The sequence below is a fragment of the Polyergus mexicanus genome, unplaced genomic scaffold (genome assembly GCF_030449975.1).
Source record: "Polyergus mexicanus isolate NDT 795.1 unplaced genomic scaffold, iyPolMexi1.0 SCAF_11, whole genome shotgun sequence".
Taxonomy (NCBI): Eukaryota; Metazoa; Arthropoda; class Insecta; order Hymenoptera; family Formicidae; genus Polyergus; species Polyergus mexicanus.
In genome coordinates, this window is record NW_027223331.1 from 3880281 (window position 1) to 3907235 (window position 26955).

General features: G+C 32.2%; 1 protein-coding gene and 1 long non-coding RNA gene across 4 annotated transcripts in view; one reads left to right on the forward strand and one right to left on the reverse strand.

The window, feature by feature from the left end:
* Window positions 1-25806, reverse strand: part of LOC138937734 (uncharacterized) — a 272331-nt gene extending 246525 nt beyond the window's left edge. The window contains exon 1 of the long non-coding RNA XR_011447564.1: window positions 25128-25806. This is a non-coding gene — a long non-coding RNA (uncharacterized lncRNA). The remainder of the gene's footprint in view (window positions 1-25127) is intronic.
* The window catches only part of Neto (Neuropilin and tolloid-like), a 104779-nt gene that overhangs the window by 11301 nt on the left and 66523 nt on the right, over window positions 1-26955 (forward strand). The gene's annotated exons all lie outside the window — the stretch shown is intronic.

A 26955-nucleotide genomic window follows, 5' to 3' on the forward strand; every position in this document is an offset into this window, starting at 1 on the left:
TTTAAATTGTAATAAAATGTTTTACTTCCCCTTTCCCTTTTTGTGATTATACGATGTTATTTATGCGAGGGAGAATTTAGAGTTCCACTTAAAGTTAATATATAACGCCGACAATTTACTTAAGCTATGCTTCAACGTATGCTTAATCCGAAAGAAATTCCGGGAAACACAGAAAGATCCAAAAATATAGTAAGTTAATAAAAGAATGGATAAATTAACAAATATTATTAGAACATATAAAATAAAATTTGTTGTAATTGATGATGTAATCTCAAGTTTATAATTTGGGATAATTTAATAAATATGTAATGTGTTTTTTTGTTTGTAATAGTTACTTTAAAATACATATATAGACACTCGTGCCTACGTAAAAGCCATAAACTCATGCGCATATGTATATTGTTGAAATAAACTCACGTGGCAGGTGCGCGGACTCTTAAAGGCAAATAAAGAAACGTAAAAGCACGTTGAAGAATATGGAACGAGTGACGAAAGAGAAGGAAAGCTCGAGACCTGTGAAATACTCAAACGAGCATCAGCATTAAAAGAGAAAAAACGTTTTAACTGTATAAAACGTGGCTCCAGCAAAACTTGGCAAACGTCAACGGCGAAAAGTAATATCAAGAAAATATGGAAACCTCGCTATGAATATCTCACGATGTCACGAGAATGATGGGACTTCTCAAATCTATTGCGCTATTTATGATTTCAATAAAACTGTAATTATTATCGAAGAAAAGCTTGAAGAGTTGCATGTAAAAGATGTAGACAATTTATTTTAAGAATAAATAAGTAAAAAAAAAAAAAAACGCTTCATCATTAGAATTAAGTATTCAAACTAAAGTATCCATTATATTTTTCTACACATTATGCTCGACGGCTTAGCGATAAAATACGGCACTTTTCGCATTGAAAGGTTCGATCGATATGAACGAAAACGAACAAAAACAAGCACCAATCTATTCACGCAGACCGCGCATAAACCCGTGCTTAAAATCCATAACTTATGTGGTCGTGCATCGATGAGAAAAAAAAAAAAAAATCGTGCAGAAACGTAACGCTTTATAAGCCGCTCTTCATGACATTTTTTCTCTACTTTACGCGAGTTGTTGCCAATGCGTGGTTGTATCAAACATGTCTGCTTTACATAGCATGCGAGTTGAAATATATATTTTTTGCACATTAAAAATAAATTAAATAAGCATATAGAAATAATATGTAATATGTAAAGTAAATATATAAATGTAAATAACGTATATATAAATAATTATTTGTGGTAACATTCAATCACTTGATATCAGAGAAATAAAATTTAATTTTCAATTGAAATTAATTTAATTTTAATTAATGTTATATAAGAAAATATGTATAGATATAATACCTATAGGAACTTGATATTCTATTTTTAACTAAAATTTTCAATATAGACAATAATAATATTTCGTTTGTAAATAATATATTATTTTATTGCGTGGCCCTTTATGAAAAGCGAGAGGGGTATATCGGAGCAGAAGTGTACTATAAATACGGCTCGTATTGGCTTTGTCATTGTTGCTTATTTTTTATGAGATAACGAGATAACAAAAATTACTTTTTATATTTTTGATTTTAATTCTAAAAAAAACCCTTGCAAACAAATTTAAAATATTTTTATAATTGACAAAATTGCGCTTTACATCACTTGCAAATATAGTATAATTTTTAAATGACGCAACTACACACAAAAAGAAAGTTATTACGAACAATTAAAAATAATTTTAAATCGAGATATAGCAATGTTTTTTTATTTGAAAGTCAAATAACAGTTATTTTTGCAAAACTGCTATGTTTTGTTATGGCTTCGACTATGAACAAAATTATTATTATTACAAACAATAAGAAATAAAATACTTCCAGTTTCTACATATATAACTTATTTTATCAAAAATAAATTGTTAAATTCATATAAAAGATAATTTTCAGTACGAAATTTAACATTCCTATTTAAATGTTATCTAGCAAAGTGTTCAATATTATAATAACAAAAGTGGATTAATAATAATTCATTGGGACAAAAGAAGATTATAATAAAATGTATATGAAGTCATGTGAATGTACCGATTGCTAAATAAATCATTGAATTGACATTTCCATACATATTTCATTTGACGCTCTCTTTCTACATGCCAAGTTAAATTAATATCCAAATGGTATTATCATGATAGTAATTGAAATGTTACAATGAATACAAATAATCTGTACGAATTTATTGATATGTCCGATATCTTAGAAAGTTCGTGATCTTTTATCACACAATTTCCTACACAAATCAAATTTTTAATTTAAAGTTTCTTTATGCGCATATCACTTTGTTCCATAAATATGTCAATCGCACTTTAATTTGTATGTACATACTCGAGAATTTCGCTAGAACTATAGATAATGCATGAAAAGTATCATTCTACGCATAATAAAAAATTGTCACGTTGTTTCGCAAAATGCCAATCGGAAAATGCGAATAAGCGTGCGCTTCGAGTGATCGCGCTATTAAAAAAAAAATCATCGAACACTACAAATAATTACAAATAATGGAAAGAACATCGCGGTGCAGAGGGCGGAAAATGCGGGGAACAGCGGTGTCATTTCCGGCGGCGCTGCAACTTGCTTCCCGCCGGAAACTTCCGGTCACAACGCTGGATTCGAAAACGTTCTGCGGCAACAACTTCTGTTCTCGCTTTATTGTTATTACACACGAGTGCACTTTCAACGAGGCATGCTACAGAAACCTATGTCCACACACACACACACACACATACACACGCGCGCACGCGCGCGCATACACGCATATATATTTGGCCATGACAGAAAAGGTACAGTTTCTTCTCATTCCCTTAAGGAAAATGCGGCGCGTGAGAAGCCTTAAGCATGTTTCAAGTTTATACGACTCGTTACATGGTTCGTTGCATGCGCAGCATCGTTGTACGTGTAGCTATACGCGATTATAATTTGTAATTCCATTTACGCTTTATAAATAAATCCGCAGAAAATTAAAGTACAATTCAGAATAGCAACAATTTGCTGAACAAAGTGCGGCCGTTTTCTGTGCGAATTGACTATCTACTTTAACCGCATTTCTATATAATTTCTATATTTTTTCTACAATAAAATAACTCGAACAAAAATCATTACTTGAAAAGGATGCAATAAATTTGTATTGGCTGTAACTCTCAATTAGCGCTTAAAGTTCAGGAGAAGTTGTGCGATCGCGTTTCCTTTCATTCCGTAACGAATTTTCCAGCGAGAAAAGGTAAATAAATGAATACAAAATCCCTCTTTCGCAACAATACGCGGTAATTTCGACATGTTTGTATCGCTACTGAAAATAACTCCGTTTTTGTTTCGGTCTTCTTTACGAGTCAAGCTTTCTTTTCCGGAAATACCTCGCGTCAGGAAATGGAGAAAATAAAAGATGAGAAAAAGAGATGAAGGAAACGCAGCGACCAATGCACTCACTCGCCATCGTAAAACGATTTGCGCTAATAACGAAGCTCTATCGCGGAACTGATAGTGTCCTTTGAAACATTGGCTCTTAGTGGCAAAACTATAGAATCCGCGAGCAGACGAAGGCACCAGGCGAAGACAATAAGTATGACGGAATTGAACGACGCGAGACGAAACGAGACGCAAATAAGCTAACAGCTAAATGCGATTATAGTTTATTTCGATCTATGAGACAAAATGTATGCGAACGGCGCTCAAAGGCGAGTAAATTGATGAGCTTCTGATTGAAATCTTCGTAATCAGATCTGTTACATACGATAAATAATTCAGCTTCAGTGATAAATAGATTTGAATGTAGAACCAAGTAGAGATATATTTTGAAAATTAGATGTACGCACTCAATTTTTTACGTATATTATTATTGCGAATGTGTGGCCACCCAATATGTAATATTCCTATAAATTTTTTTTTTTTTTGTAATAGATAAGAACTACATTTTGTAATAAATGTTTGCATCTTTGTAATAATTGTTGAATAATCTAACAAATACGAAAATTATCATGCGTCTTTTTCATTATAAAATGCATAAATGAGAAACATTAGATTCTATTAAACCTCCTCAATATTTTATATAATTCATAAAACAATTTTCTGATAATATAATAATTAAAGTGAAAATATTCAAGACAGCGCATTTGTAACAATTACTACCACGACTTAACAATTATATGTTGTTGCGTTCATAAGCAAGATTAATTTTAACGGTGTCTACGTTCGCCAGAAATTACCTCAGTATTGTTGCTTACAGTGCTCTTTATATATCGACGGAACGGTAGTAGTTCTACGACCTAGTCGAAGAGACATAAGATATTAATATCTCTTATTTGACCCTCTCTTAAATCTATCCTTCTTTATGCACTCCTTTTCCACATATAGCTCAGCGTTGTGTAATCGATCCAATTAACCTCCAACTACTGTAGTAAGATTCGTCATAAAAATTCTAACGAAAATTATGTTTCTGTATTATCGGAGTTATAAATTGATTTTACTGTATAATAATTATTTTATTCATAGCAAATTTCAATCATAGCAAAATTAACCCGTGATTAATTATCGAAGAAATCTTTCTGTTCAATTTCCGTTTCCACAACAATTCTGTAATCCACAACGATTTTGCAGATCGCTACGCCTTATTGTTCCTCATACAGAATTACGTTTAAAATAATATAAGCGAGCAAATATTTTTTCTCTCTTTCTCTCTCTCTCTCTCTCTCTCTCTCTCGCATCGTCGTGCTTGTATTTCAATCTTGGATGGCGAAGCCACGCCGAAGGTTGGCGTATTCATTTTGTTAATAAACCGCAGCGCGCGTGTTCGCGCTCGCACGGTTATATATATACATACGTACGGGATTGACCCAATTCTCATTAAATTCCTGGCAGTCGTCACGACGCCTGCTTGCTCGCCCGTGCGCTCGTTATACGCACACGCATTTTCATATCGGTTGCTTCGTTTAAGGGAAATAGAAAGAGAAAGATCCGTCAGTCAAAGAGAGAAAGCTTCTTCGGATAAAATATCGGTAATCGTTTGAGAGACAATACTTTATCTCTGCTTTTGTGAAATGCCGCGGCATATATGCATCCCTTATGGCAAACGATTGATCCATATATTACAAAATCGTACGTTCGGACGACGTGAGTTTTGCCGCGTATCATTTATGCCGGCAGCTTCATTGTTTTTGCCGCGTACGGTCGAATGGAATAAAATTGAACGAGCAGATGCGAAAAATAATAGAAATCGATTCTCCGTGAATAAATACGCTTACGTAGCTTTTAGATTACAGAAATGTTTTTTTTTTTTTTTTTTTTTTTTTTTTTTTTTTTTTTTTTTTTTTTTTTTTTCGTGAGCTACCTTCATTGTTTTTCGCAATTGGCGAATTGGACAAAATAACATGAGCTGTTAAAATAATGATAGCCAATCGCGAATTAAATAATATCTATCTATGTTTGTTTATAGATATTATTTGTGTAGATTATAAAAATATCTGCTATTGCCATTGCCTTGTTAAAGATTTTTATACAAAAGTAATCATAATTTAGAATAAAGCAAATCCTACATGATTGTTTAACGAATCATTAACATCTATTTACTAAACTGTAGAACTGTCAATTATATCAGATTTTCCATGATACTGATACACAAATAATATCAATTAGAGAAGCCGCACATATATCCTTCTATTAGGATAATTTGATGCAGTCATGCCGTTTATATCGTGATATTATCAATTTACGCTCAAAACAAACCTATAATTACATCGTGTCATTAACGCAGAACAAAAGTTTATTATTAATCATGAGAATAAGCAAAGATGGACAATGAAAACAAATTTGCAACATTCGATCATTGCTCATATCAAAATCACATGTATCAATTTCATTATACACTATGGCGTGCTATGTTTACTTTAAACTCGCATTGCATCTCGAATATGCAATACTCACTCGTATATAATCACGTAACTCAAATTGTGGTCTCGTATTCCACATGTATGTATTCCGTTATATGTATATATGCTTAAAGCGTTCCAAAATTAGAAGTTACAAATGTTATATAGACTATTCTATATGTTTACTTCCTCTCCAAATCGCAATCGTAATTCAATCTTGCCGAACGTGCTAAATATTCCTGTGTTGCTTTTAGCGACACATCTCAAGGCGTTTAGATATCTAATCAATATTTGTATAAAAGTATTGCAATAGTAAAATTATCACAATGTTTTTTAATCGGTGGTATTGTATAATATATTGAATTTAATCATCCGATTAGCATATGTGTTAATTTTATACCAGCAAATTAATAAATAATCGTGACAAATCATAAATAAAATTAATAAATAAGAAATAAAAATAAATATTATGTTTCGTATAAAAATTTGCAGATTCTCTCTTTAAAATTGCTGATATTACATATATTTTATTAATTCAAATAATTCGAGAAAATCTTACTTCTTTCTAATTGTTGACTAAACTTACAGAGAATTTACACGAGCATATAAGAATTTCGCAATTTGCACTGCGTTAACAGCATAAATTCAAATTTGTACAAGAGTCACTCTTGTTTGGTATTTCCATGCGAAAATTATTCATCGCGTTTCGGATTAAACGCGGTAGTTTCTTTAAACGATACCTTGTTACCGAAATCAGGTGCTTGTGTATGTTTAAAGAAGAAATTTATGAAAAAAATAATTGTTCATAAAAAAATAGGTTTTAAATTAAATGTTCTTTCTCTCTTCTCTTCATGAAAAGTTCTTATAATAATAATTTAATAATAATAATTTTATGTTAAAAAATATCTTTTTTATAACTATCTACTCAATAAAAGTACCTTACATTGTGTTTACGTATGACATGTTTATTATATGTCATTGATTATATGAAGCTCGTAATAAAATACACAAAAAAATAATATTTAATTAAAGATTCAGTCTTTTGCATTATTCCTTGTTATCAATCCCTTCATCTCCTTTTCTAGCTGATTCTTTCTCCCGTAGCCAACATCTTAAGAGTTCGTCTTTAAGATTTATAGACCGTGGCTTAAAAGTACAAATGTAATGAAAAGTTCAGTTACAGCAAAAAATCTCCAAAGTATCTGTCTGAAGTATCTTTGGCTACTAATTAAAGAAACGATACGTTTTTCTAATTCTACGTCATCAGTCTTTTCTGCAAGACCAAGAACAAGTAATTAGCTAACAAAGGTGATAAAATGATTTTCTTTTTCCCTTCGCGAAACGGGCTCCGATATTCCAATAGCTCTTGCTTTTCTGTCATAACATTCTGCTTTAATTAAACGATAAAAAGGCATAAGGATGGGCAAGAAGGATAAAATAGTAGCGCGATATTTAGTGTTGCGAATTTGAGGAAAACTAGAGGACGGGGGGATAGAAGATGAACATTACGATAATGTTTCACGAGGGATAAAAAGGAATTACGATATTCGTTCAGAAGTCTCAGGAAAAGTTGGAGAACGAAGAAGTGTCGAGAATAATAGAAACTGCTCGACGTAGTGAGAGCGGAACGAAGCGAAAAGAATGAACGAATGGATCTCTCAGGATCTCTTTGAGATCGACCTCAGGGACCGAATGTGCGAAATGAGGAACGAAAAAATGGCGCAGGAATAGAATACAAAAGCTATTATGATAAAAGATAAATGTAATATGCAACTTTGAATCAATTACAATAAATTAATAAAAATAAAATTAAATAAATACTAACATACATGTTAAAATGTTTAAAAATCTATTTCATGTATATATATATATATATATATATATATATATATATATATACATATAAAATTTGCAAATGTTGGACTAGTGTATCACAATTTTTGTTATTGTCCCAGTTTTGCGTATAATTATATATTCAATCTAAATATAATACATTTCAAGTAAATATATGATATCAATAAAATGTAAAAAATATTCTGTTAACTATGTAATATCCTGGCACATGGCCATTATGTATTTACTATACATATTAAAATAATGTCCACATTGTTATGCTTATGATAAAATTATGTCATTTTCAAATTTTGCCGAATTAAACTTCATTAATGTCGTAATTATTATTATAATCATTCTAACATGTTACAATTCAATAGAGCTTTGTTCGCGCCACATATACATATAACACAATAGCCTATTATCATATTAATCACATTCCAATCCAACGTATAGCATGGATCAGATTCTATAATTGCTATAATCAACTATTATCTGCATATGTGATTGCGCTATTTATGTCGCTAAATATATCATATTTAGACTATTAGACAATGATGTCTTTCATTATATCGATTACAATTTCACGACCTTTTCCATTATATTTACGTTAATACATTTGGCTCGCTGCCGTGTCATTGGTCAGCGTTTCCTGCGTCTAATTCCACCATTTCGGGTTCAGGAAAAATAAAAGTTTTAATGCACAGTCACCAGAATCGCTCGTTACAATATCAGTTCTAATTTTGTTAGCTATACTTCGCTAAATTGTCGTTGACACATCTAATCGGCATTTGACACAACTCGTTAAATTCAGAATCAATTTGGAAAAAGTCATGTTTAAAATGTGAATTAATAAATTGCAGTCTTTTCAAGACAAAATAAATTTCATATTGCGCGGAACAACGTTTTTGTACAAAGTTACATATTAAAAACCCTACGCGCTACTTTTACCGCACAGAAAATATCTTTTCACAGGGCAAGTATGTGATTTCTCTCAACTGTATTGCTATTGTGGAATAGCATCATTTCCCGCGAAAATATGTAAGCGTACTCATTTCGCGCACCAGTAGACTATCTTCGCATAAAACCGACGTTGCAACAAATTTCTCTTATTACAACGTATGCGGCATGCAAAGGCGCAATAGGCGCCGCTATTATTACTGCCATTAGATTTCATATTCTGTACTGCGAGAATTTTTCTTTCGCAGTCAAATTGCTTTTTTTCCGCTAACATATGGCTTCTGTAGTTAGGCCGTATTTTGTTAATACGGACTAAACATGTACATATGACGGTGCACAACGGTTTTGTATTCAGGAATGGAACAAGATACATATTTTGGTCACGCACGGACGGATAATAGTGTAGCAGTATGAAAAAAAGCAAAATATATGGTAATAGAGATAATGATAATATATTTTTAAATTAACATATTTCTTAAAAAGAAAGTGCAAATTTTAAAAGAAATTTAGAAGCAAATGACGTTAATAAACTTGCATTTGCAGCTTTTTTTCTCTTCCATTCTTAATTGCGTCAATACTCTTAAAATATATTTTTCAGTTATGTTTTTAGCACGTTTAACTGTTTTAAAGAAGAAATAAAAATACGTTAAATTAAACAGACATATGTGTCCTTTCAAGATGCCGAAAGACGAAGCGAAAATACGCGTACATATATGCTCCGAAATCCTCCTACGAGTACGTGTATATCGCGTACATGTATAGGATTGAAGGATTATGCTCGTTTAGACGACGCGCGACACACGTCGTGAAATCTTATTAGCCGAAAAACGTGGCGGAATATAGCAAGGCACTTCCTGAAACGCAGAGCAAAGCGGACGATAAAGCCGCCTTCCGCCAGGACGATGTAGGTGTCACCGAGTATTGCATTTCGCCCTAGGAAATCTTATATCGTATATGCTTTGTTAGATTTTCGAAAGAGATAGAAAAATGCAATTTTCAAGATCATATTCCATGCACTTTGAATGTGTTTTTTATATATTTTTTTTTTACTAATATGTGTAGACGTGTTATTTATATTACATTTTTTAAATAAAAATGCTTTAGGTAATCTATAATTTCCGATTTTTAAACAGACTTGTGTTTCTAATTTTTTGTGCCGCACATCTTAATGTATGTATATTTGTGGTATGTACACACACACACACGCGCGCGCACATACTATATACTTTAAATGTTTATTGTATTATAAAATTATAGCTAGAATTTTGTCGTAAATTATAGATTATTATAAGATAGGCTTTAATATCTAGAATTAAATATCAAAGAATTTTAGCAAATCATTTAAAAATCCTGAAAGAACAGAAAAGCTTTCTTTTTAGTCTCTTTTTAATTAAAATTAATTAGACTTTAACAAAGAAAAATTTAATTTGAGTGCGAGAAAACATGGCATTTTTTTCAATCGCTTTGACAGCACCAATTTTCTCTACAGTAGATCTTACAAACTCCGTAACAAAATATAAATATTTTCTACTTCAAATTTATTTAACCAACATTTTAACAAAGTTTTCACGTGTCAGAAATTTCTATTTCACCCACGAATTCGTGAACGTCCACATGTTCTAAACGAAATGAAAAATGCAAATGTTTCTGCATCCACTGAAGTCTCATTTTATGCACACCAAGTTAGTTGATAGCTGACAACTAAGTATGTCAATTTTAAAGCGGATACGTTGAGATCTCTCAAGGTGGGACTGGCTTAACGTGGGAACAATCGTGAAACGATCACCGACGTACTCCGGCACGGCGTTCAGAGTTTCAAGAGAAACTCTGCGAGATCTCAACCAAGTTTCAAGATACCGTCGAACTTGGAGAGAATTTCAAACGCCAATATATATATATATATATATATATATATATATATATATATATATCGCAACGTAATTAAAAAAAGAAAAGATCTTTTAGTTATGATTTATATAAAATAAACTTGTACGAAAATTTATATATCGCGACAAACTTTTTTATACTGTCATAAGATTAATAAATTAATTGTGTCAATTATCATAGAGAGGAAGAGAGAGAGCGTATGTGCAATTTTCAAACATCATCCAATTTGTGAGTTGTAATAGTAGAGTATATAACATCAAATTACAAAAGTAAATAAAGAGTATCAAACGACAATCTAAATTCAGATATTGATCGCAGCATCTCCAATACATACATTTCCTCCTCTCTGCCTCTCTAATTGGGATTTCATGGTAACGCGTTTGAAGTAATCGAAATAATTGCCAATCTTGGAAAACGATGGAAAACTATCAATCAATCACGTTGAGATGGTTCTCTATAATGGTTTACTATATATAAGTAAAATTGAAACCGTCGAAAGCTTAACCGACAAATAAATCAATTTTATATCTATATAAATGGTCCTCGCCGTTGTTCGCGGCGTCGAACAAACCACTGGAATGAATTAACGGTGACTATGGAAAGCGAATACTCTCGGAAAAAAACGAGCAGAGTGAATTTGGTGCTGCTAGCCGCGGGAATGTAACCCAAAATAATACCCATAGGGAAACTTTATTTACCCATGGAAATGAAAACTGGCAAATATGACAATATAATTTAGACGGTTTGCGCCAATGTATTGTAAAACTTTGTAGCCCGTATATAGAGTAACAATATCATGCTTAATTGTTGTAGGTAATTACCATGCATGATTGTGACATCGAGGTAAAGTTATTATAATAGAATGGCAAGCATATATATATATATATATATTAAAGTATCTCGTATTTCGTATTTAATTTAGATGTTATATTAAAACATATCTTTTGTCTTTTCCTGTCTCTTTCTCTCTATCTTTCTCTTTAATATTAAATATATATATCTCTAAATAAAAATTATTATTATTTTAATATTATACATACGAATAATGAAAATACTAAGTTAGAAAATAAATGAGAGCATTTGCAGGTAATAATATCTTCTATCCACTGCCAATACTCACAGCATTACTGCACTTAAGTACTTAACTTCGCAAAGCTTATTATCTTAGTAATTGGAGAGAGAAAGAGAGAGAGAGATCGAAATTTAATTATCCCCTCAATTACATATAAATCAGACTGGCATCAAAATCAATGTAACGCAAATTATCTGATGAAAATGACTAAATTTGACTTAACTTAATCGAATCAATAGAGTTAAAATAGATTTTTACTATTTAATATTAAATTAAAGGTAGAAATATCACATTCACAATCATCCAAAAAAAATTTGTAACGAATTTATAACATTTACGAAAATAGCGACTTGAGAAAGATAATAAATTAATTGAACATCCTGATGTAGAGCTTCTCTTCTTATTTCTACCAGGATTTAGACGCGATATTTTTCGAGATGAAAACCCGCAAGTCGAGATAATAGCCGCGTCAGCTAGCTTAGAAAATATTTATCACTGCTTATTCTTTTCTCGCCTCTTTCACTTACTCCTTTGTCGCCATTACCCCTGCTATTATGCGGAAAGCGAGAGATATATATCACACCGAAAGCATACAAGAAGTAACAAACAGCGATATAATTCTCGTGACTGGCGGAATGCATTTGCAACTTTTAACGTCCAATATCTCATAGCTGAAACCGTGAAAGGATGTATAATGCAATTCGTTTGTGCGTCCAATAGTGGTAAACGCGGACAGAAAGTGTGACGCGATTCTGCGCTTCCGATTAAAACTGGCGAAACCTTAATTAAAACATGTTATGTATAAATGGGTAATTACCCGTATTATATCGAATATCGAACATATAGATAAAATATTCATACCCTCGATGATTTCGTGGTATAATTCGTTCCATTTACAATTACCGGTTGATCAAATTTTATCCCATGTCACTCTTTAATAATATGCAGCAAGTCAAATTAATTACAACAAGATCAATCGACAAATGCATTGCAAAAATGAAAATTTGCTGAGTTACATTAAAATATAAATAAAAATAAAAAATATATATCTCGAGATATGTAAAATTAAATTCGTTTAATAAATTTCGGCATCCAATATTTATGTGTATTAAATATGTCAAATTTATACTTTTCCAAATTTATTGTAACTTTGTATCTTTTTATATCTCTCCAAAAGTTTATGCTTAATTGTCTTGTATCTAACAAAAAATATTTTTTTACTTAATTATATGTATTTTCAAAAATATTTTTAAAAATAAAGGCCACGTGGAAATGATATAGGACGGAAGACAAAATTCTAGAAATATGCAAACATCTTCTAAGAAAGACGTATTTTACTTTCTCTCTCTCTCTCTCTTGGATCGCACCCACGATAATTGAATTTCAGCGGCTGATTTAGCGGGAAGGTCGTTGTGCTAATGAGAGAAAATAATATCGCCGATATGCCATCCGCGCGCGTCGCATTTATCGAAACTCGACCGCGAATTGTTAACGGACCGTTCGCGTGATACTCATTACCACTGATATCGATCCGGTTATGAATTTTTTTAGTCTTTCCATTTCTCGCGATTGACATAAATAGAATACTATGCGCACGGTCGCAATGCTATTCGGATGCCGACTATATCCGATAATATCCATGCCATCTATAACATACGTCCAATGATGTGTAGCGCGTAAACGACATAAATACACATATATATATATCTCGCATCATTTGCGATTTAATTACCTCACTGGTGTCGGAAATTGAACCCTGTTGAACGTTGAATGTAATATCTATTTGTACAGTTAACGCACCGAGAATTATATGGAACTAATAAAACTTATAATTATTAATTTGTTTCTAATCAAAAGCTATCACGGTTCTTTATCTTCGAAAATTTAAAATTACCCATTACCATATTTTGTTTTATAAAAATTTTAAATTAAAAAAATGGAAGAATAAAAAAATTGTCTCGATCATATTCTCCAATTTAATTAAAATTTATATTATATAATTGTTTTACCTGTGTTATTTGGTTTCTCAAAAGAAAAAAAAAAAGAAAAAAAATTCACACTAACAATAAGAACAGATGCGCCACGAATAATATCATGCGTGCTAATACAAACGCGATTCCCAAAACAAATTGCATGATAGCGCAATAGTTTGTCATCTTAAGGGAGAATAAGCGAAGTTTAGTTCCCAGTTCTGGTCGATATAACGCCTGTTGTTGCGTCTGGCGATACTAATTAATAAACAGCCTTAGCAATACCGTAAGTGAAATTTGAATAACTTGCAACACCGATCATCATCGTTAATTAGTTCTTAATAAGGGACATTTGAACACTTTCTTTTTCGCCTCGTGTCACAGGTGACATTCTAGAAATTTTTTGATCGGCTTCACGACTTGAATACCAAAGGCGTCCGCTTATACTTCAAAGTCTAGGGAGGGGGCGAGCAGATGAAGAATTATTAATAAGTCTGCAAAGGCTGTCGAAGAAAATCCTATTATACTTCCTGTTCGCTCCTTCTATAAGAACCATCCTTTTATGTTTTCTAGTAACATGCAAATTATTCTCGAAGTTGCAAGGTGCTACGCCCGAGGCTACGCCCATAATTATGTATTCGGAATTTATTAATTCCTATTGATTAGAACTAGTTTATTAGATATATAATATAATTTTCTCTATAATCACATCGCATCTGTAATTATACTCGATCATCTTGCTCTTACTCATGCTATTATTCTTAGTTTTAATATAAATAAAGAAGTAATTGAATAAATAAGAAACAGCTAATGTATTAGTTTAATAATATATTAAGTCAGTAAGTTCTTTTGTATAGAAAAACTGCATGTGCATCTATGCCTTTATAAAAATTCACAAAATATACCATCATTATCAAATAAAATTACATGTTTGGATGTGCTAACAAAAGATATTATCGTTTGTTAATAATAACAAAATAAAATTTATTATCTCCCAAAAATCGTGACAAGTCCGTTTCAATTAGCGAACCGGATAACCACGCGATAACCATATACTCGATATTTCTCACGCAATTGTATACCCATCATATTTCTTTCGCCAATCATTTACGAATGCAAAGCAGCTTCATATGCCCTATGTATCTTCATGCATTTCACATCTTCCAATATCGAACAAAATGTACTCTATTTTTTTCCGTTTTTTACTATACACACACACAAACAAAGAGAGTCCGCCAGTATTTTCGTTCCTAATAATATATTTTATCGTCAAATATGTCAGCGCAATATTTACGATCTCCTAGTAAGAATATCATACACTGGAGCGTTTTTCACGCGCGAAATCATTTTCGGCGCAAAAACATCCGTGCTCAAAATTTCTATTGCTAAATGCGATAAGAAAACGTTTTACATTCGAGGAGTATTATAATTCCGCTCACGAGTTTCCACGAAGAGAATAGACAATGCATTTGCGGAAGAGAAATTCGTGAGATGTGAGCGCATGAGATTGCCACAAAGTTTCCAACAAAAGCTCGTTTAATCGTACAATCATATTTCTTTTCACATATTCCGCAAATCGATCTGTGATTAAACTTAAGAGAGCGATTAAACTCTCATTCGTACTAAGCAACAATCTCGCGATTCTTCTACCTTTGGAAAATGCGCCCGGAATTTGCACGAATGCCGCGCATAAAGATGGAGATGCTTGGGCGAATTGCACGAAAATATAAATCCGCTTACTACCGATCAGATTCCCGACGAATTCCGCGCTATTATCCTAATAATAAAATCTCTCCGTACCGTTCGGCCAGATAGCGAGAATCGGCTGCGATGACAATGGGACGCGAGATGCGAGAGCGGCAAGATTTCATGGGCTTAACGATCTACGGAAATGCAAATTCTACGGAATCGTGTACACATTTCATAAATGTAAATTGTGCGAAAAGAACTGGACATGTTCGTACGAGATGCATTAAATTATTCGAGCATTACAACGTTAAACGCATTCGGGCACGAAATAAACGTAAACAATCTCGATTGCAGAAACATAATCAAACAAATGAGATAATTTGAATAAAGAAAACGTTACATTGTACATTCCGCGATTTGGAGAATACCGAGTCTATTTGCAAAACACTATTGTCCATATGTGCACTGTATGCTTGAGTTTCAATGCGATTGTATGATTTTCATCTCGTGTTTAAATTGAATGCGATTTTCATTTCAGATAAACAAAGCTCGTATTCAAACTGTATTTAGCGCTAAACACGCAGCGAGAAAACTCGTCTATCTCATTAACGAGCCGATTCGCTGGTTCAGCAATATCTCCTACGTATAAATACACATTACATAAACGTGTGGCTCGTATAACTGATATTTTATAAAGATGTAAAAAAGATATTATATTTTAATTAATTCCGCTTAAGTCTTTCATTAGCTAAAAAATAATTTAATATAATTTTCTTCATCCGTAGATTAAATAATAAATAAAGCATTATTGATTGATGCCTCTTAAAAATATGAAAGAAAAATATTAAGCATGACTGAATAAAAAAAACGAAATAATTATAAAAAATTATGGTGACTGTATAAACGTAAGAGAAAACATATCAAGATTTTATGCGCGTTTTAACCCAAATTTAAGAATCATTGCGGTGGGCGATGCATCAGAGTGCGAGGAGCAGTATGCATTTCTCACTGGTCTTTCGATGCTTCCGAAAAGATTATCTGGCACACTTCCCACACGATTACAAAAGCGAAAGATGCATATGTAGTTGAATAAAGAGAGAGAGGCATCAATTTACGAAAATAAGAAAATTTTTGCAAAATCATCTTTGATACGATTTTATAGTTTGCGTAAACCGCTGAATTAACATTACATAGTTTATAAATATCCCCTTAACTATATAATAAACAGATTGATGTCTTGTATAATTTAATATTTTGTATTAATATGTATATGATCTAGATAAATCCTGAGTGGCTAACGTTGCAAACGTATATATATCAAATTATTTTGTTTTATCATTGAAATAATTATTCATAATTATGTAACGGACAATTCAAAATCGTTATTAATTAAGACATCTGAAATTTAAAAAAAGTACTAAACTCTCTTGGTATCGATTTAATCTTACACTTAATATGATTTTACTATATCAATCATATATCCAATATTGAAATTCTAATGATTTTCCTCAGTGAAAAACGCGATACGATAGACGATATTGCAGATTTGTACGATATCAGATTTCATAAAATGCGGCGTATATTGCAGCGATATCGTTTTTAATCATTTATGTTCACGACAATTTCAATGCAAACGCTTTTATTCCCGATATTGGTGATATCGAGAATATTCGTTCACGTCGCAAAATACATAGGAGCAAAGCTTTTAACACGGATGCACCAATTTTACGGCACTATATTTCCACCATCTTATCGCGCACCGTAATAAATTTTCGTACGACGATTATGCGAAAAAAGACTAAAAATCGAGCAATAAATTATTATCTTACCACTCGTATTGGCACAAACGCAATCCGATATGGTACCATTTATATGGACGTATAATCTAACGCTAAATTACGAGATAAAATAATTCGGCAAAAATATGCCTTTTCCTAAATATGAATGATTCTCTTCCTGGAATATTTTCGTCGAGCAAAAAAGATTTATTAAAATTATGACTATCTATATCTCATAAATACAATAATATTATTAAAAAGTGATTAATATCAATTATACTATCGAAAAAATATCGCGTTAAATATCATACAATCGTTCCTTAAAATTCACTTCTAATACCGATGTTCGAGATATTAAAGGCCGTTTTGTTTACTCAGAACTTTCCGATATCTGCGGAAAGGTAAATTAATGCGGGCTGACTTCCTCGGGTAAACTAAGACGCGCAAATGGAGACGACCCTTTTGGAATTGAAGCGACCGAGCAATCAAGAAGTTAATTACGACAATGTTATGCAAACGCGTCCGTCTTCTCGCGCGTTGTAATGGCGCGGATCGAAATCTATGGCGAGAAATTCCCCATTTACCTGCATTCGACTTATAACCAGTGCGAAGGTACATTAAACAGGTACGCGAAGTTTCACTCGCCCTTCTCCCAGCCTCGAAATGCATAAATCCTCCCACTAATGTCGCGCAATTTGTAATCCGCGGCAGCTTCCAGTACATAAAGTTCATATATTACACTTCTATGAATCACGACTTTCCACGCCGCTCGCGCTGCTAACCCGTTTTAGCAATCGTTAGCCGTCCATGTAAATTTCAATATTTATTTCATTTAGAATAACGATGTAATAAACAATAGCGTAATTTCCTCCCATACGATTACCTTACGATAAATAATTATTAATTTTTTCGCAATAGCTTGATTCAGATATTAATAGTATATAATTTATATGATAATTATTATTTTCTGCTTTGTGAAGAAAAAGAAAGAAAAAATGCAGCAACAAAGTCAAAAAATAAAAATTAAATTAAATATCCATAAATAATGTCCAAAGAACTTTTCCTAAAACTCGCGTAAAACTATAAATGTTTGAAAATCTGATGAAAAATAATAGGAAAAAGATCTTGCAGAATAAAATAATACTGTGTGAACTTGGCGTCTCAGTTTATCTGGAAGCATTCTTTTTCGATTTAACGAAGAACAGAATTATTTGTTTAAAAAATTATCAATAATTATAAAACTATTGAAAATAAAAATAGAATTGTTAATTATTTATGAATTTGCATGAAATTATACGCCAGCTTCACATATTACGCGATCACGTTACGCGATTCGAGACAAAAACTATGAATATAAAGTAATGATCTTGAATTTTAAGTCATTTTTACCTGTTGCTTATCGAGTCACAAAAAATTAACGATCGTTCACACGCTTCCCAATTCATATCGTTACGCATACATAAACATTCAGTTGAGTGACCCATGATACCTATATATTATGCATTCATGAACTCTTTTATCTCGCTTGCTATCTTTATGAAAAAACTCTTTCGTTCAAAATTTTTAAATATTTTACAAAAAAGTAATTATCTTCGAAAAGATATATGTAATATATATATATATATCAAAAAGAAGCCTTATATAATCATTATATATATAGCATTTTTTTGCTAATTTCTCTCTCTCTGTAATTGTTGACAGATATAATTATAATTTAACAAAATAAGTAACACAGCTAAAATAGAATAAAATAAAGAGCTGGATGGTTAAATTATTGGTTAAAATAAAATTCGCTGGAAACCACCTCTTTGCGATTAGTTCTGTGGATAATTTTTGTAAGAGAAGATCTAATTTATATGTAGCCAAAAATTAAAAGAACGTTCTTTAAAATAATTTTAGATTAAATTATACGCGCGGTAATTATACGATTTTTCTAAAATGTTTAAGATATATATTGTCGAGTAAAATTGATCAATAATTATCTCGTTAAAATAAATATTATATTCCACGATTGTCCTCCAAAGAACATATAAAAGATATGGAAATTTTATTCGACAAAGATATATATTGCTTGTAGTGACTTATAAATATCTCTCAAACATACGACGACTTGTCATGAAAATTTCGGGAAAAGGCGAACGAGAGAACGCGTCGCACTCTCTGCAGAGAGTACGACGTTTCCGAAATAATAATCAAGTCACACCACACAGAGCTCAAGCTCGCCGTTCCATCTTCGCTGCGGCGCAATCTGGTTCGTTCTCAACGACGGGGGAAAGTTACCCGGAGTCTGGTGGCGCAAGGACCGTCATATTTTCCGAGTGTCACTCGTAACTCATACTCTTCATCCTTCCTTTAAGCGCGAACCTGCTCAACCCGTTTGCAAAGACGGACAAAGTTGGTACATTATATACGTCTCGTTAGACGAGGCAAGCCCGCTCGTGCCGGAGATACGGTCACACGCGCGAGCGTTGAATAAGAAAGCTGCTCGATGAAGAGAGTCCTCGAACATCCGACTTTTCTCCTCCTCCTCCTCCTCCTCTTTATGAGAAGCAGGTGGAAAAGGTGTAAAAAGTGCTCTCGTAACACGCGATAGCTATCTCGTATTATTCTCGAGACGGGACGGAAAATTTAGACCGATAATATGGCTATAATTACGAGAGAGAATCGATTAAATATTACCGATAATTTAATTGTTCAGAAAATGATAAGAGAATAGACTACGATAATATCGGCTAAAAATCAACAGAGATGGGACGAAATTATGTGGCAATATTTCTCGATTGTCATAGGCGGTTAAACAAAGAAGTTTAACTATTTATACAACTATATACAAAGTTCAAAAGTCTTTTCAAAATACTTTTGGATAAATCAATTTTCGAATTTTGAAACAATTTAAAATTATATATATTATATATAAAATATTTTTAGAATAATTTGTATAAACATGTTAAAGATACAAATATAATTTTTTTATTTATTATTATTTTAATTAAAAGATAAAATTAATTAATTTTCAAAGATAAAATTAACTATTTATTATTCGAGTCATAATTCATTTGCATCGTGTTACAGCAATTCAATTAAATATTGCAACAAAATAAAAATAAGAGAAAAAAGACTTTCTAAAGGCGAGAAGAATTTATCCATTGAATCCTGACACCAATTGAACAGTAGCGTTTCCATCATCCATCAATTTCTTATTCATTTAAGTTGCAAAATTGATGTGCACTCGTTCTTTTTCGAGGCCGCAACGTTCAGAAAAAGCTTCTTTCTAAGATCGATCACACTCTACTATCTGAACTATTATTACTATGAATATATATAATATTTAAAGATATTTTAAAAGCATACAGTTTACATCACACCCCCTACATACAGATTTAAATTAGTAAATCGAGATTATAATTGTGTTTATTTATAATTACTGAAATACAATTAAAACCATTTTAATAAAATAAAGAAATCAAAATCTAAGATTATTTATATTTCCAGCAATATCATTCCTCAAAATTTAATATCAATTTAAGAAATGCCACATTTAAAACTGTGTCAAAATATATTTATAATTATTTTAAAATTATTTATAATTTAAGATTCATGTCAGAGACATATTTTTGTTAATATTATATTTTCTTAATTAATAACTAGAGCTTTACTTCTTTATATAAATTTTAAATTCATTCTATATTCAGAGATGGATATAATTTATTTTTGATACATATTCCTTCAAAATTGCTTTTTAGAGATGGATTAGGATTCGCGACTGGAGTGCATGTTACAATCTTGCTCTAAGCTTGGTAACATAATAATGATGATACGGATAATGTCGCGGAGACGGATACGCAGTATTAGTCAACATTCGCAACCTATTATCTTGCCGCTACGTCTACTGCGAACTAGCATCATCAATGCGACACATAATTCCCCAAGACAAGAGAGTTTGCTTCTTCACGCACAGATTATGTCCCAAGCGGCAATAAGCAATGTAATCTGTTAAACTCATAATAACCAGAAAGATTTTTCATTTCTCCATTGGGAAAAATATATTTAAAAATAATAATATTATTGTGTATCATTGAATTTAAATTTCTATTGTGTATATAAACTTGATTTCTTCATTTTATTAAAATGGTTTTAATTGCATTTTATTAATTATAAATAAACACAATTATAAACATGATTTTTTTATTTCTAATTTAACACAATTTCTAAGAAAATTAAAATATTGCTTCAAATATTGATGACTATATCCAGAATGTTTATGTAACTCGCAAAGATTATTTTTAAGTAGAACAAGATACGCATTGGTCCGACATCGATAAATATGCAGCTCGAATTTCCAGAATATTTTCGCGGCCATGCGATATTCGTATTGGCATAGACAATTGATTATCCGGAAAATTCAAAGATATTCGTATTTTTTCTGAACTAGCCCGTTATAGTCTCCCTGCAAAATAAACATTCACATGAGCAAACAGATCCATATGCATATATCAGAAACGTACTCGAAAAAGACTGGCTAAAATTTGCGATCCTCTCTCATCTCATTTATAGAAACCATATTACTATACCAAATATTGTTTTTCATAACATGACGCGAAACGCGTGACGTTGACATCTAATTGTCAATCGGGAATCAATGAGTGCTTATTCTATCCTGTATATGAGAGCATGCAGCATACGCAATTCGTAATTATCGATCGATAACGTTTACGGCCAGGAAATGTTAATGACGCATCTTCCCGAGCGATACCAGTCTCGAATGTGCATTCCACTCCTATACTAATTGCTGATAGTCATCAATTTACTTGTCAATATCACGGATCATCCTCAAAAGAGTACGCATTCGAGCGCGCTCCTTGTTTTATACATACTTATGATGGAAACCTAAATTAATTATCAGTGGGTTTTTACTGCACAAAAAAATCGTCAAATCTATTTGGTAAATTTGTCAAACAAATATTTTAAAGAGAATATATAATCAATTTACAATTATTATTCTATTATTCTAACTTTCGAATTTTTTTTATCTAATTTTAGCAATCTCATTAAAGATATTTGTAATTCGATCAAAAGAGAAAAGAAGAGAAAAGAAAAGTGGTTTTTGTCCTGCAAGTTTTTAATTATTAAAATCTTTCGTCAGTAATTTTAAATTACAACTTGAATATGCTATTCAATGATTTTCACTCCACTCTAAACAATTATTTTCGCCCAAGTTTATGCGCACATTCGATGTGTAGTACGGATATGCAATCCGCTTATAACGTTACAGCTGAAATTTTCTGCGTCAAAATCGACCGTTCGATTCGACTATTATTTGTTCGCAGTCCTGCAGCGGCAGCAGACGCGCGTTTCGATTCTACCGGATTCCCGTCGTGACATTTACTGTGCGTATTTTCCTCGCCGGCAGCTGGCACAAGTCACTTTATACAGGGACTCAAATTGTACGCGATGCCTCTCCTGCCTGCATACGCAAACGCGTTTCATTTTCAACGCGAAAGCGCAGCCGTTTTAAGAGAATATCTAAAAACTCTTTGAAGAATTCTCCGTACTTGCTTTGTAAAACGAAAATAAATAGCTTTCTTAAACGGCAAAAATTAATAAAGAGAGTATGAAAAAAATTATATTATTTCCAAAACAGATATTACGCTACCAGATTACATCATCCCTTCCTTCCTCCCAAAATATTTCAGATTATGATTTATTTTCAAGCTGATTTAATGCTTTGCGTTTTAAAGAGGCAATTACCCCCATTTGAAGCCTCGAGAAATGAATACATTCTTTTAGATTTTTTTGCAATGCAACGACTTGATAAAAATTTTTTATCTATTTTTTATAATATTAATACAATATTATATTAATTACTCAAACAAAATTTTTTTTTCATGTTATGCGAATATTCTGCAGACTTATTTAGTTTTTATACACGGTGTGCATGAAAATTCAGGACGTTCGACGGACTTTAAATTTTACATGCGAGTTTCTAATAAGATTCCGCATCTGCCAACGGTGTCTTTTTTTTAAATTCCGATTCCCTATTTTTTTTTGTTATAAAAAAAACGAATGAACTTTTTTTCAAAAAACCAAAACTTTTTTTTAACATGCCGCCATTTTCTTATTTTTTAAAATTTTGAGAAAACGCTTGAATAGCAGATAGCTATTACGATGTTTAATAAGAAAAGACTTGGATTTTTGATTTCAGATATGATCTACAAACGTTTTCATGCACACCGTGCAGCCACTTAAAATTAGGAGGAGCTCTGCAAATATTCCCATAACTTAAAAAAAGAAAAAAAAAATTTTTTTTTTAACCTGAAAATTGTTATTCAAGTAGTTAATAATATTATATAAATATCATGAAAAAATTAAAAATTTTTATCAAATCATTGGCGTTGCAAAAAAATCTAGAAAATGTACTTATTTTTCGAGATTTCAAACGGGTGTTCCCCTTTAATTTTTTTTTTCTTAAAGATCTTATTGCAAAATATGTTTCTGGCTATATTATTACGTTATGATTATTGTGACAAAGTTGCAAATTCGCGACGCGCTGATGTGATATAATTACTCGTGTCTAATAACATTTGATACAACTTGCTTTGCTGAACTAGATGGATTAAAATATAATCAGAGCGTCGGTGCCGAGATATTTAACGCAATGGATGAATAGCACTGTGTATGTGTACATTCGGTTTTACATAATTCTGCCACAACTATACCTAAGAATATCGAATGCGTCGATTGAAAATGTATGTACGCCTGTAGTAAATCTACTAAAACCAAATTCCCTTGATGAAACGCATAATTAATGAAATCATGGAAAAAAGTTAAAAATGTACGGACTATCACATCATTTGCAACGAAACTAAATGAAATTGCGAGTTCACATTCCAAATTTGAATACCGCAATGCAACGCGTACGAGCCATTTAAATGCTAAGCAGTTCGCGTTTAATTATTCTTTTTTTTTGTGCATTTCTAGTAATTCACTGTAGAAATATTGCGAAACGTTAAGCACGCTTCTCAATGTCATTAATTACTTCAGTCTTTTCCTTTTGCAATAATATTTCGTAATAAACTGAAGTAATATCAAATTTTTACAACTCAAATTAAAAAGTAAAAAAAAAAATAATTAATGGATTACTAAATTGCAAATTAATAATTGTTGGTATCATGTAACAAACCCATGTAATTAATATTTTTAAAATGTGTGTCACATATGTCTATATTAATTTTAATTGTTAGTTCAATAAAATTCATAAGAATAAAAATAAAAATATACTATTTAATAAATTGTTAAGAATTTCTAAACGTATACGTTTCCTTCGTAAAAATATTTGAATTAATAGCAAATTACCAAAAATATTCGAATATTGTGATTAAAAATATGATGCAGATAAAAAAATTGTATAAATCTGCATATATATACATAATATGCTATATATTAATGCTTACAAGGTGAAAAGAAAACTTGGATAACTCTTTATATAAAGGTGGAGGTGCTTTCAAAATATGCGAACATATCTCAAAATACGATGAGCTCTCTTTGTATGAGAATGTAGGTTACAAAAATATTGATATCCCGAAACTTTGTCGTGAATAGCACATGTCGTGTAAACGTCAAAATGACGATGCAAAATTGTTTAATCGGGTATTTTAATAAATATATAGATATTAAAAACCCACGGTGAGAGAAATCAATTCACATACATATTTACAAAAATGAAAAATCTATCACAGAATTACAATAAATGAGAATTCACTCATCGACCGATGCATTATCTATCGATATCTATTATCTCATTGGAATGTATAAAAAATTGAATATATATATATATATATTATCAATATAATGAATATTGCAGTATTTTAACGCGAGTAGAGAGTTAAAAAGGCGACATGTTTCATACACCAAATTTGTGCATTTTATAATTCAAAATATACATACGCTTTGTATAGAAATACGTTAAAAAACGTGCATTAATTTATCAAAATAAATATGACTATGTAATTACGCATGAATGAAGCCGATGAACCGCCGTTGCATCATTCTCGCCGACTTCTCCATTGTTGCACACACACGATTGTACGGACACAAATCGACTGAGAACGCGGTTAATTACGATCTCGCTAATACTAATTGACACGATACGATGTTCGCCCGTCATTTCATACGACACTCCCGATAGTTATCAAACGCCCAATGTACTAACGACGAGTGAATAAAACTAAACGTGAGACACGGCGTACGTCCATCGATTTACGCACTATTGACACATATTCGACAATAATATTACGTATCTCGCGACGAGAATTTCGATCGCGAATCCGTATCGTCAAAAGATAACTGATCACCGAAATAACTAATCGCAAAATTTAGTCCGAAAATATTCCCGATGCGTCGTGGAAGAACGAATAATCGTAAGGTTAGGTTGGCCGGCGTAACTAGATATCAAAGATTTACGTATAGAACGAAGACTGCTCGTATGAATGCCGGTCGATATCACATAATGTATGTATATTTCGCGATACAGAATAATCACGAATATCGAAAGACGCGATTGATCGCGACGTCACGCACTAATTACCACGATAATCGTTCGATTCGACACACTTTTATCCCGACGCGCACTCAATCACACGCGACGTTAGCTCCTATAAAAAAGCGTGGGGATAACGCGCACTGATTCTCCTTCCACGACGACTGTCGCGAAGATAGTGTCGGACGCTAGGGCATAGACATAGTATATCTAGAGTGTTATAGAATGTGGAGGTCGTCAAATATTAGACAGAGATGGGCATGCTTTGTATCATCATTCTATGTTTCTCTTTTTTTCCGTTTCCAAGTCAAAAGCTTCTTTAACATACCACGTATCGTTAAAAATCAATAGATTGTTGATCGTACAGCAGCTATCTCTTTCTATTGTTTGACGCGTTCGGATTACGGAAAAATATAGAGACGCGCGGTCTATATATTTACATCTATAGGGAAAGAGTCCTACTTGTCAAAAAAAAAAAAAAAACCATATATATATATGGAGAAATATAAATGTAGTGTAATACGCAAAATAACGTCGCTCAGATCGTTTCTCGATATTCGTAAATGTCGTTTAGCGTCACGAACTGTTTCTAACTCGACTCGACGTTTCTCGCGAACAATCTACAATGTGTATATATAGTTTAGTATAATAATTTTTCGCTGATCCGGTATACGTACCAGAAAGATTGAGCAGATTTTCGAGTTAATTAAAGTACGCGATAATAATTAGCTATTTCGTGAAGATGTGCGTGGATTAAAAGCTCTCGTCTTACGTGAACTTTGTCGCGATACTTCGCATTTTTTAGCGAATGAATATTCATAGACACAGTATATTTAAACCGAATATTAAGGAGTAGGGTTTGTCAAATATTAGACAAAGGTAGCATGCTTCGTATCATCACTCTATCTCTTCGTCTCTTTATCCTTTCTATTTCTCTATTTCCCAGTGAATAAAAGTTTGTTTACCACGCCTTGTCTTTAGACAAAGACAGATTGTTGATCGTACAGCAGCTATCTCTTTCTATTTTTTGACGCGTTCTGACTAGAGGAAACTAGGGAGATGTAGAGACGCGCAGTCTATATATTACAAGTCTATGGATATATCTCACTTGGCATTCCGAAACGTTTGTGACGTCATTCCACTGCATATTCAAGTCGCTAATATCGCGCGGTAAGATCGACGGTTGCTCGTCGAGTTACACATTTAGTGCATTCACTCGTCATTTGTGCATCGCGCGTGTAATAAATGTCGGGAGTGTCATACGAAATGACGGGCGATTATCGAATTAATTAACATTAACGAA